Source organism: Cibotium barometz, chromosome 39, assembly GCF_041138505.1.
Source record: "Cibotium barometz isolate CiBa-2024 chromosome 39, ASM4113850v1, whole genome shotgun sequence".
Lineage (NCBI taxonomy): Eukaryota > Viridiplantae > Streptophyta > Polypodiopsida > Cyatheales > Cibotiaceae > Cibotium > Cibotium barometz.
In genome coordinates this window covers 49,534,221-49,547,787 of record NC_141084.1, presented here as the reverse complement: position 1 = coordinate 49,547,787, position 13,567 = coordinate 49,534,221, and the positions used below count along the sequence as shown (strand labels likewise).

At 50.3% G+C, this 13,567-nt stretch overlaps 1 protein-coding gene across 1 annotated transcript in view; it reads left to right on the top strand.

The window, feature by feature from the left end:
* LOC147616197 (uncharacterized) overlaps window positions 1-13,567 on the top strand; it is a 69,376-nt gene that overhangs the window by 1,229 nt on the left and 54,580 nt on the right. The window lies entirely within an intron of this gene.

Below are 13,567 nucleotides of genomic sequence, written 5' to 3'. Positions count from 1 at the left end.
GAAGAGTTAGTTTTGGGTATCCTGCTGATTTCCAAGTTTTTCGGTTCCATCATGGCTTCTGGGGATCAGTGATGGAGCAGACAATATTGTTGGCCCCACACACAGGTGGAGCAATCGGCAGTGACACGAGCTTGTTGCCTACTGTAGAACTTTACTCCGATTAGGCAATGGTGCTAGCTTCAAGGGACACAACACCAACAACACAAGGGCAAGGATGTTTACAAGGAAGTTGCCTTGCCCACTCCATGTTCCCTCCACCAAATAGGGGTTCCATGAATGCTTGGGTTGACCTACTTGACCATGGTACCACATAGTAACCATATTTATGTGAACCTTAGACCTTAGCCTATAATTTGATGTAATCTACCACAAAGATTTATATGTGACCATCAAACACATGTATCTTGATCACATTTTCAACACCATAAGATGCACTCTCGCTTGCGTAGAGTGTTGAAATGAAGTACAACGGCGGAAAGCCCAAGACTTTCTAGTCTTCCACTCCCAAGGCACCCGCCTTGGGGGTGGGGAAAGGCCAGAACCAGATGGGGTCTTTCTCGAGACAGAGCACGGGAGCCTTTGGATCCAAGAACTTGACCAACGCGCCCAAGCTTACTCCACATCAAAAAGCTCAGGCAGGCAAGACCGGTGGGAAACTAAGTGCTGAGGAGACAGCTCAGTACAACGAGGAGGGTAGGTGTTTCTTTTGTCACACAAAAGGACGCACTTATAAGGATTATCCAAAGAAGACTACCACTCCACAGATGACCACCTTAGCCTCCACGGCTTCCGTGGTGAGCCTAGCACAGACTCCATCGACTGTCCCTAGTTCTTCGGTTGGTGCAATCGTTAATTGGGAGCTCGAAGATAAGCAGAAAGGCGCCTATGACCAGGAGTATGAGCGCAACGAATCGCTCAAGACCTTTGACTACATAGGTAGCTAGAGTCGTCTTTTTTGATAACGGCAACACGGAGGATGTGGTCACAAAACAGGCGGCTCGGCGAGCCCGTTTTGTCCTGACTTCGGTGGACAAAAAGGTTGAGGGATTTAGCACAGGAATGACAACGAGCATCAAGTTTGAAGCTCGAGGTGCTAAATTGGTGATTCAGGGCATTGAGTTTGTGTGAGATTTTATGGTTGCCCCTCTTGTAGGAGTAGACATAATTTTGGGAATTCAATGGTTGCACCAGTTTCAGCTAGATATTGATTGGGACAGGCATGCTTTTCGGATTATGTGGAATGTGTCCAATGCCCTAGTGACCATTAAATGTGAGCTAGGAATCCTAGACTTTCCTCTCATAAGTGATTTGCAAACTAAACGAGAAATCAGGAAAGGTGCACAATGTGCGATGATTTATATCCAGACTGCCCAGATGGTGGCCCGGGCTTCAGAGAAGTACTAGTTCTCCATGAAAAGTTCTAGAAGATTTTCCTTCAGGACAATCTCCCTTCCTAGATCCGCTCGTCTAGATCGGAGGGCCACAAGATAGACCTCCTTCTAGGCTCAGATCCCTCGAGCAAGTTTCCATACCATTTGTCCAAGGCAATGGCACCGAAGTTGGACTGCCAACTCCAAGAACTGTTGCAACCTGGCTTCATACGCCCTAGTGTGTTGCCATTTGCAACCCTAATCCTGTTCGTCAGCAGGAAGAAATATGGGTCTTCCCGATTGTGTGTCGATTATCATGCACTCAATAAGCTGACTATCAAGAGTAGGTTCCGGATGTCTCGAATAGATTACATTCTCGAGAGGCTGAATGAGACCAAGGTGTTCTTGAAACTCGATTTGAAGAGTGGGTACCTATCACGAGGTGAGGATTGTTGAGGGGGACATTCCCAAGATAGGCTTCCGTACAGAATGGGCTCACTAGGAATTTGTGGTCATGCCTTTTGGCTTGAGGAACGCCCCAGCCACACATTCAACCACATGTGATGCGGGTTTTCAAGGACTTAATTGGATTGTGTGTGTTCATATTTTTGGACGACATACTGGTATTTTCAGCTACGGTTGAGTAGCACGACATTGATGTGAAGAAAGTCTTAAAGTTGTTGGAAAGCAACGAGCTCTACATCAATGAGAGGAAGTCGGAATTCTATTTGTTCGAGGTTTTCACTACCTTGTGTGAGGGCCATAGGATGAAAGGACCAAATGTGCGAGAGATCATAGCAAATCAACACAACATGAAATGAATGAATGAGTGTATGTATAATGATGAATGTAATCTAGTACAAGAGGCCTGAGTGTGAGGCTCCGGTGTGGCAACCCAAAGAGAGAACGACGTAGATGCGAAGATGGAGTCGAAGCAGGTAGCTCGGTCTAGGTGTCGAAGGCCACGCGTGTCAATGTGAGGCAATGGCTCTCCGAAGGTGAGGTGATGCAAACAAACACAAATTTGCAGATGAGTGGACTGCAAGAGAAACACAGATTTATAGAGCAGAGAGGGCTGCTGTCCCGGGCAGATGGTGTGCTGCCGTTACATGAAGAGTAGAGAGGGCTGCTGGCCCGATGTCAATCGGTGATGATGAGTAGAGAGGGCTGCTGCCCCAAGTCGATTTCGAATGAGCAGAGAATGGGCTGCTGTCCTGTGGTGTGCTTCATGTATAGGGATTAGAGCTGTAGGCGATTAACAAGGTGCAGGTACACAGCAGAGAACTGGGCACTGCCAAGTAATTTGCAGGAGATGTGGCGCTCAGAATGGAAGGTGATGTGCGCTGATGACTCTGCTAAGGTGGGCCCTGAAACTGCTCTCAATCTGGCGTGTGCGAGCTGAATGGTGCGCTCAGAACTGTGTACGCAAGTGGTCAATAATAGTGTGCCCTATATATATATGTTGGGCTGCTGGTCGGCCTAGATAAGGCTATCGGCCGTCAGCACGGCATAAAATATCTAAAAAGTATCTTTTTTGGGTTGGTAAAATGCCATTCTTGGCATGTTTTCACACATCCCCTCTCAAGCCAAAAAGGGACCATGAATGAAGACGAGTTGAAGACAAAGGATACCAGGGTCCCACACTGGCACACTGGCAGAAGGCATGTATCCCCCTCTAGAAGCGAAGTTTGAAAAAGCGGGGACGGACGGACGTCCCCTAAGAAGCGTCACTCACAGGGGATGGGGACGGGGATGCCGGTGGGGGACGGCTCTGTGGGGGGACGGTAGGGAGCTGTTGCGCGTTTCTTTGCCGTTACGCTTGCCGTTTCTAGCCGTTGCAGTCGCCGTTTCTAGCCGTTGTAGTCGCCGCTTGCCGTTTATGGCTTGGGCCTTGGCCCTTGAGCCTTTGAGGCTTGGCCCTCTCTCTCTCTCTTGCCTATCTATATAAGAACAAGCCTCTACAAGGCTACAAGCACACACAACTTTCAAGCTTTCAAGCTTCTTCTAGCTTCCAACTTCCAAGTTCCAAGCCTCTCACACAAGGCCCGCGGGCCGCCGCCCTACTATCTAGACTCTCTCTCTCTCCCTATCTCCTCCATCAGCGGAGATCCGAGTGGTCCCTTGAGACTAGAGCCGCTAGCTACAGAGGATACAGGGACCACTCGGATCTCCGCTGATGGAGGAGCTGACAGCACTGGATATGGGCAACATTTGCTGGAGCTTGGGGCCCGACACCATCTCGTTATTTATAACGGGATGACTCAGTGGCCAGATTCAGGTGGGTTGACTTGCTTTCCAGTGGGAGGCGGCAGTAGTACAGTGGATTATGTGATGGGATCCCCGGAGGCAGCAGATATGGTGTCTCACTTCACCGTACCACCATGGCCCACTGGGGCGGATCATACATACCTATCCCTCACTTTTAGGAGCTTACTGGAGACCCACCCACCCATCATACAGCCACCACGCACTATTTTTCACTTCACTCAGGACCTAGCCGAGGTGTACGACTATCATGTTCATGATCAGCTATTTGCCTTAGATCCATCGGCACCCATGGCCATGCTCACCTCCCAGCTCTCACATGTACTGCACTCCGTAGCCGCGAGGAGTTTCCCATACCACAGACAGAGGACGGCCACCTACATTTGGGAGCATGCCCCAGAACCGATGGTATGATGATGAGTGCAGAAACCTTTACCGCCGCAGTCTCCGAGTGCAGAGGGCTCGCGAGGAGATCACCCAGAGGCAGGCAGGCAGGAGGATGCATACTCTCACCCGCCGTAAGCGGCGAGCTTATGAGGAGGCTCAGTACTGGGACACATCACATGCTCATGAGCAGAGATGCTGCTGCTGCTTGGAGGAGACTCAGAGAGCCCCGTCCTCCCACACCTATTGCCGATCCTCAGACCTGGCAGACATATGCAGAGAGACTTTATGATGTGCCTGCACAGCCCCCTATACCATAGCCCACAGAGCCATGCTCCACAGTCTCCACCTTCTTCACCCCACCTATGGTTAGGAGGGCCATATGCCGACTCCAACATGGACGGGCGATAGATCATACAGGATTACAGGGAGAGCATCTCATCTATGCTATTGATACATTGGCACCATTTCTTGCTCATCTCTTCAATAGAGCTCTGTCAGAGGGGTTTCCGGCTGAGTGGACGATGCACACTATTGTGCCGATCCATAAAGCGGGAGATGTACTAGACCCCGGGAACTATAGGACCATCATGATTGGCCATATATTGGCCAAACTATACGGGGCAGTTTTGGAGGCAGAGCTGAGCACTCATGCAGAGGTTGGGGGATTGAGAGCAGCAGGCTAGGCAGGCTTCCGTCGAGCCTTCTCGACCATCGACCACATTTTTACATTGAGGTGCCTGATTGATCAGGCCAAGGCACGGAGGCAACGGCTCTATTGTTGCTTTGTGGATTTCCGCAAGGCATTTGATACTGTGCCCAGAGAGCGCCTCTTTCGGCGACTACAGACACTATGCATACCTTTAGACATGATGTGGGGCATATACAGGCTATATGAGCAGGTCTTTGGAAGAGTCCGATGCCGTAGTGTGTCTCCTTTGGGAGAACATAGAAGTTAACACGGTACACCAACAAAACTATGCAAGATTAGGAGAATACGAAGTGGAGGCTTGTCCGACACAGTTGCTAGCACCATTGGTGTGAAGCAGGGGTGCCCGCTCTCCCCCACGCTCTTTGGGCTCTATATTGATGAGGTGGTCGATTACATCACACAGGGAGGAGGCTCTGGGGTTGAGCTATCAGGTATTAGTGTCCATGTTATGCTTTATGCTGATGACATCGTCTTGGTATCCGATACGCAAGTTGGGCTTCAAAGACACCTTGTGGCTCTTGATGACTTCTGCGCACAGCAGGGGCTCACAGTGAACCTTGGGAAAACCAAGGTTATGATCTTCCACACTTCACCCGCAGTCAGGAGCCACACTACTCTCACATTAGCAGGAGGGCAGGTCGAGGTGGTGAGCTCTTATGTTTACCTTGGCATCACATTTACTAGCTCAGCTGGGCGCTTCTCCATGGCTTAGGCAGTCCGAGAGACAGAGTGACCCGGGGGTATGCAGCTCTTGCTGGCCTTGAGCGTCAGTGTCATCAGGCACATTTTCAGGAACCCCGCACGAAGCGGTGGCTCTTTGATACATTAGTGACATCAGCCTTGATGTATGCAGCAGCGGTTTGGGCACCAGGGCTTGCAGCCTCCACATGGGTACAGCTGGAGAGACCACAGATCTTGATGCTCTCGAGGATGATACGCAGCAAACCATTTGTCCCGCACGACATTCTTCGAGCTGAGTTTGCTGCACCACCTATGGCAGTGGAGGCATTGTTCCAGACGATCTCCTTTATATACAGGATGAGGGAGATGCCCACGGAGAGATTATCCCGTCGAGCTTTTGAGGCATCTAGACAGCTGGCCGAGGCTGGACACACTGGATCTTGGTATGCACAGATGCTACAGTGGTTCTCACATCATGGGATAGACATTGAGCGGTTGCCACCTTTTCAGTATGATCAGTCTACTCCACGGGGTTACCTCTCTCTCAATGAGAGGAACAGAGTGATGAGACAGGACATATGGCAGCACTACATACAGGAGACATGGACATCACCAGAGAGCCCACTACCACCGAAGATGATGTATTACAGAGACCACTTTATGAGCATCTCAGGGGATGGGTTTATACATCGACCGCCGTACATGTATACATGCCACACAGCTCTCGCGTTGCTATTGGACAGCTACGAGTCTCATCACATCAGCTAGAGATAGAGGCTGGGAGAGTGACACGGGTTCCCAGAGCTGAGCGGATATGCAGATTGTGCCGCGAGGAGGTGGAGACTGAGGATCACTTTGTATGTAGATGTAGAGCCCACCAGGGGGTCAGAGATAGATATGCAGGATTGTTTGAGGAGCACTCTTCACTATTTCAGTTGATGGAGGCCTCGGACCAGCGACAGCTTGGCAGACTACTACTAGAGCTTCATAGTTCTCGAGAGAGACTCCTCCAGACACCCGCTCCCACTAGGGGTGGGAGACAGTCCCAGCTCACAGATTTCTTCCAGAGAGCTATGCCAGTGCCAGCTGATGTACCACGTGGGGTGACCGCACAGAGAGCAGAGGAATTGAGAGCCAGGAGGAGACCTAGAGAGACTGGACATAGAGCACCCCGACTCCGTCACCGAGAGATAGCAGCTATCCGAATGAGACACCAGATGGAGACACAGGAGAGCTAGCTCGCTTTCATTCAGACTCAGGGTACATGTTCACGCCATTCACAGCCTCAGCATCGGCGATGTATGATATCTTATATCCCTCTTATGGCACTGGATGGAGTTAGACATAGATCTGCATAGCATGCTTGTACTACCCCTTTAGCATATAGAGATGCATCTTGCCTTAGCACTCCATCCACATCCCCACCCCCCCTTATATTGTTTGTATATGGGCTCCACCGATCCATGATGATTCACAGTTGTATCCAGACACATGCACACTTTTTCTTTTCTTTCTTTTCTTCCGATGATCGGAAGAACACAGTTGTATTATTTTTTGTCTCATAGGCCGACTTTGGCCTCTCGTAGACGTTAATATATCTTTCTTTCTTTCTTTCTTTCTCTCTCTCTCTCTCTCTCTCCCTCAAGCCTCTTGAGTCTTGAGTCTTCCAACTTCCAAGCCTCTAGGCTCTAGGCCTCTCTCTCTCTCTCTCTCATTCCTCAAGGCTCAAGAGTCGAGCCATCTTCAACCATGGCATCCTCCTCACCTGCTGGGGGTTCCCGTAGAAGGACAACGGGATGGACATGGTGGGAGGAGGTTAACTACACCCCATCCGCTCATGGAGGCGGTTCTCGGCCATGGGTATGCAAGCTTTGCCCGTACCGGCGAACGGGTGGCGCCGACAAAGTGCGAGCCCACCTCTTGCATGAGAGTGGGCATGAGGTGAGGTTTTGCACGAATGTCATGCCCGAGAAGAGACGGGAACTTCTTGACAAGCTTAGCGTCTATGAGGCGGTCGAAGCGACAAGGACACCACGAGTGGCCGTGGATCCTGCGACGATGGGGAGAGGAACTCAAGCCTTTACAATGGAGTCATGTGGTGGATCGGGATCATGCACACCATCACCTTCACCATCAAGTCGGAATGTTACTCCATCCACGACGTCGGCACCCTCCATCTCCACGGCCTTTCAACCATTACGTGGCCCACGATGACAATCTACACTTGGGGAGAATTGGAACCCCAAGTTGAAGGAGGAGGTGGATATGGCGCTGGCCCGCGTCTTCTTCCACGACCACATTGCCTTTCAACAAGTGGCTAGGTAAGTGCAATCGATCATTGCCAATTCATCATTCATGTTTTCATCATCCTAGTCCCCTTCTCATTAGTAAATTACTTTCTTGAATAGGTCGGAATACTTCAAGGTCATGGTTAAGAAGATTGGGGAGTATGGCTCAACCTATACGCCCCCCTTATCCGAGAGCTTGCGCACTACATTGCTCGAGAAGGAGAAGCGCATTGTAGAGCAAGCGGGGCCGACAACACAAAGCGGCAATGGGAGAGGAACGGAGTCTCCCTCATTGTGGATGGATGGAGTGACACCCGCAAGAGGAGTATTCACAGCGTGGTTGCATATTCCGGCGGAGAGATGTACTTCATCTCATCTCATGATGTATCCGGCACTGGGAAAAGCGCGGATGTGCTTGCGGCAGAGTGGGCTACCTGTCAGAATATGCAGTGGAAATGATAACCAAACTTGGGTTGACAAGAGCAAGTAGAATGCAGAAAATAGACAGCACAAGAGACATAGAGAAATAGGTGTGTAAACTCTTCTCTATACACAAGATCCCGCAAAATACTGAATGAATAAGTGGTGGGGGGCATGGGGCCTATTTATATGCCCCATGCATGCAGTCGGCCAGCGCTGGTGGCTCTCCACGACTGCATGAAGCAGTCGGCCAGCAGTAAACACCTCCACGACTGCATAAAGCAAGTCGGCCAGTTGTAAATACTCCACGCTTGGTGATTGGGCAGTCGGCCAGCCACACGACTTCTGAATGGATAGTCGGCCAGCCACCAGAAGCTCCTGCCAACATTTGGCATCTGGAAAAAGATAGGGAAAAAATACGGGGAGTGAGGAAAAATGATAAAACACCTATACAGGGCAGGCACACCCACAACAGAGGCCCTGGTGTATAAATATAGACAGGAGATGACTTCTAACACCCCTTCGCAGCTCCTGGCTGTGAAATCAACCCAAGGGAGTTGGAGTGCCGCCTGAGCGTAGCCTGAGGTAGAGACTTCGTGAAGAGGTCCGCCGCATTGTCCTCCGTCGAACAATAAAGTAGCAAGATGTCACCAGCCAAGATCTTCTCACGTACAAAGTGATACTGTATCTCTATGTGCTTGGTCCGGGCATGGAAGACCGGGTTCTGAGCAATAGCTATACAACTCTGGTTATCGCAATGGATGACTGTGGGCTCCTTCTATGGAAACCCAATCTTGCCTAGCAGCCTCCGCAGCCACACAACCTCACAAGCAGCACCACAAGCAGCCTGGTACTCTGCCTCTATCGAAGAGAGGGCAATAGTTGGCTGCCTCTTGCTGCTCCAAGAAACTGCTCTTGAGCCAAGGGTAAAACTGTATCCTGAAGTAGATCTCCTCGTGTCTGGATCTCCTCCCCAATCCGAGTCACTCCAACCTTGGAGCCTGACTTCATTCCCTCCTGTGTAAAAGAGTCCTAGATCCTTCGTACTCTGTAGATACCGCAAGATCCGCAATCCTGCGTCCCAATGAGACTTCAATGGCGTCTGCATAAAACAGCTCAACAGCCCCACGGAGAAGCTCAAGTCCAATCTGGTGTTCAGCAACCAGATCAATGAACCAACCAACTTCCGGTACTGCGAGGCATCAATTGGGTCACAAGGATCAGTAACGGTTAAACCATCCCAAAGGCCTCAAGCAACTCATGAACATACCGCTGTTGAGAGACGAAAAACCCCCTCTGGGTCTGCCAGATCTCCAATCCCAAAAAGAAGTGGAGTAAGCCTAAGTCGGTCATCTCAAACTCCTTTGACAGGACAGCCTTCGTCACTCCAATGTGCTCCACATGACCGCCAGTGAGAATGAGATCATCCACATAAAGGATGATAATCGTGACCATGCCGCGTTCTCGAAAGAGACATAGGTTTGGATCTGCAACCGATCTCTGAAATCCAGTCCGAACAAAGAAGGAGTCAATCTTCTGATTCCAAGCCTTGGGTGCCTGCTTAAGACCATACAAGGCCTTACGTAACCTGTAAACCATCCCTTCAGATCCTGGAACAATAAAGCCTGGAGGCTGCTCAACATACACCTCCTCCTGTAGGTCACCATTAAGGAACACAGATTTTACATCCATTTGATACACGGGCCACCTCTGATAAGAAGCAGGGGCAAGAACGGTCCGAATCGTGGACATCCGTGCTGTCGGTGCAAAGGTATCCTTGTAGTCGATGCCTGGCCGCCGCTGAGCATAACCTTTAGCCACAAGTCTGGCTTTGTGTTTGTCCACCGACCCATCAGACGCATATTTGGTCTTAAAGACCCATTTGACACCAATGACTGACCGCTTCGACGGCCTCGGTACCAACTCCCAAGTGTTGTTCTTCTCGATGGCATCAAGCTCCACCTGCATGGCTTTCCTCCAAGTATCCTGTGAAAGGGCTTCCTTTACGGAAGTGGGCTCTTTAACCCGCATAATACGAGACATCAAAGCATAGTTCACCTGAAGAAGCTCCGTTGTATTGCTTTTATCTCAGACTCTGTGTGATCTTCGAGGGCCGTCCTCTGTGGTCCACTCGGAGGGTAACTCCGTGACACCCGACTCCCGAAGGGTGTCTAACAACCACCCTAGGTACTCGAATAGATCGTGGAGCCTCCTGTGGTCGCGGGGGCTCTACTCCAGCTGCGGGCTCAACCTCCTGTACTGATTGAGGTTGATCAACTGGAACGATGGTCTGGGAATCATCATCAGACTCCTCTGGATCTCCAAGAAGTGGCGGCTCCTCGACAGTGGATACTGGAACATGCTCGTCAAAAACCACATCCCGGCTGACAACAATTTCGTTCCTGTCTGGATCATACAATTTTTATTACTTGGAAAGAGAATTATACCCCACAAATACAAGCTTGCGGGACTTGGAGTCAAGCTTTCCCCTCTGCTTCTTCGGAATATGTACATACGCGTCACTCCCAAAGACACGCAAGTGCGAGACATCAGGTTTCCTACCAAAGTATGCCGCAAGTGGAGTCATATGGGGTACTGAAGTCGTCGGAGATCGGTTGAGGGTATGGACAGCCATTGCCACAGCCTCTCCCCAAAGTGGACGAGGAAGATCACGATGCTCCAGCATGGTCCTCGCCATCTCGACCATAGTCCTGTTCTTGCGTTACAACTCCATTCTCCGAAGGCGATCTGTATTGGCCAGTTCCCTTTTGACGCCATGATCTGCACAAAATCTGAGAAATACAGTCGAGGAGAATTCACCTCCTTTATCAGCCCTGAGAGTCTCGACCTGAAATCCAGACTCTTTCTCCACCATCACGTGCCAATCCTTGAACCGTGCAAAAGCTTGGTCCTTCTGGGAAAGAAAGTAGACCCACGTGAATCTGGTACAATCATCAACAAGCAGCATAAAGTAGAGAGATCCTCCCAAAGATGGTGTCTGCTGAGGTCCACACAAGTCAGTGTGAATCAACTCCAATGGTTTTGAAGCCCACCTAGAAGCCTGCTTCGGAAAGGATTCCCTGTGCTGCTTACCACATATGCAAGAACTGCAGCGCCCTTGCCTACTACCAACATCTGGCAAGCCAACCACCATTTGGTCTCGGAAAGCTCGCCTCAATGCATCCACATTTAAGTGGCCAAAACGAAAGTGCCACAAATCTCCGACCTGAGAACCTGTCAACGAGGAGAGTGCAGAGAGCTTGTAGATACCATTCTCCACACCGCCTTCCCAAACAACCTGGCCAGTCTTACGGTCCCGTAGAGCAACTGAATGCTCCTCAAATTCCACCCGAAAGCCAGTCTTGCATACTTCATGCACTGACAGAAGATGAAAACCTAGAGCAGGGACATAAAGAACACGGGAAGCATGCTTGCCCCCCTTTCCGTCGGGAATAATCTCCATCCGGCCCTCACTATGTATCGGAATAGTGGAGTTGTCGCCAATAAAGATGCGACCTGACTGCCGGTTCAGATCCAGAAAGAAGTCACGGGATGGAGTCATGTGCCTGGAAGCACCACTGTCAAGAATCCATTCCCGGGTATCCTTCGCGGTGAAGCCAACTGCCTCCTCGCTCGAAGATGATGAAGCGTCGGAGTCCATCATCTCTAAGTGCACAAATGCCGGAGTCTTTGCAGTTGAGGCTGAGGAATCAGCACTCTTCCCTGTCCGCCTAGGACACTTCCTCCAATAGTGGCCTTTCTTGCCACAATCATTGCAGAATCTTTCGGCCTTCAGCTTCTCTCGTTCTGAGTCAGGCTTCTTCTCAGAAGACTTCTCCGGTGAAGCCTTCCCTTTGCCCTTGTTGTTATTCCGGCCCTTCGAACGTTGGCCAGTTAAGGCCTCCAAACCGCCGCTGTGAGGAGGGTTCGTGAAACGTTCCTCTTGGTCCAAGACCATTGGCACAAGCTCCTCCTAGGTAATGGTGCTGACTCCTGAGCCTGCCACTCGTAATCAACGAGGAGTAGAAAGCAGAATACTGAGCAGGCAAGTGGGACAGAAAAGTGATGGCCATGTCTTCAGATGATATCTCTTTCCCAGCTTGGAGGAGTTCTTGCTGAAGGGCCTGCAGCTTGTTAATGTGTTCCCACATCGTCAAGGACTTTGTAGGGTTCATAACCCGCATCTGCACTTCCAAGGAGATCTGTTTCATGGGTGATACCCTGTTATAAAGAGAAGCCAAGTGCTCCCATATGCCTCTCGCCAGCGTCATGTGCTTTACATGATTGATCACTTGTGGTGTGCAGTTGAGGAAAATAAATGACCGGACCCTGGCGTTGACACGATCCCACATGTGTGCGTGTGCCTCTCGGTCCTTCCTCATTGACAGTAACTCCCCTTCCTCTGCTTCCGGCCGTGGAACCCCGATGATGATGAATCAGCAGGCACACCCACAACAGAGGCCCTGGTGTATAAATATAGACAGGAGATGACTTCTAACACTACCACCATGGAGATAGTTGGCCTCGAGCATGTAGTGGGCTTTGTTGCGGATGGGGAGCCTTCCAATAGGGCGGCGGTATTGGGAGCTATTCTCCAAGGTATGTATGGACATGTCACGGTGTCCTTTTGTATGGCTCATTGCCTAAACAACCTCCTCAAGGACATCGGGGCATTACCATGGATCAACCCGCTGATTGAGGAGGCCAACACCATGGTCTCCTTTGTCCTCAACCACCAAAGACTTCGGCATGAGTTCAACAAGAGGTCCTGTCTCTCTCTCCTCAAATATTCCGACACCCGGTTTGCCTACAACTTTCTCATGTTGGGCCGGTTGAAGGATTGTAGCGGTGCTTTGAGGGGGCTTTTCCTTAACGACGAGTTTGTCGCCATGCAAGAGTCCCATACAAACACTGGCCAAGAGTGTAGGCTACGGGCGGATGACGCCTCTTGGTGGGAGCGCGTGAAGACCACAGATGCTACGGTGAGGCCCATAGTCCACCTATTGAGGATTGTTGCAACCATGCATAGGCAAGGTCTACGAGGCCATGGATCGCATGATAGAGAAGTTGAAAGACTTTGTGCCTGACGAAGACAGATACGAGGAGATCCATGCCTTGTGTCTAGGAAGGTGGATTTCCTACTACTCTCCATTGCATGCAGGAGCTTATGTGGTGGACCCAGAATTCCAAGGCAACAAGCAGGAGAGCGACCGGGAGGTGAGCGCTGGATGGAGGATCATCTTGGATCGTCTTGTGCCTGATGCATCGGTTAGGCGCAAGATCAGTGTTAGGGCTCTACTTACAGTATCATAGATTACTTTACTTTGTTTTAGTTTTCAAGTTTAGCAATTCCTTTTTGTAAGTCTTTTTGCAAAATACCTTAGTCGGACTTTCATTATGTTTTGGGGACATTCCGATGAAGGAATGCGGTTATAACTACTTGTAAC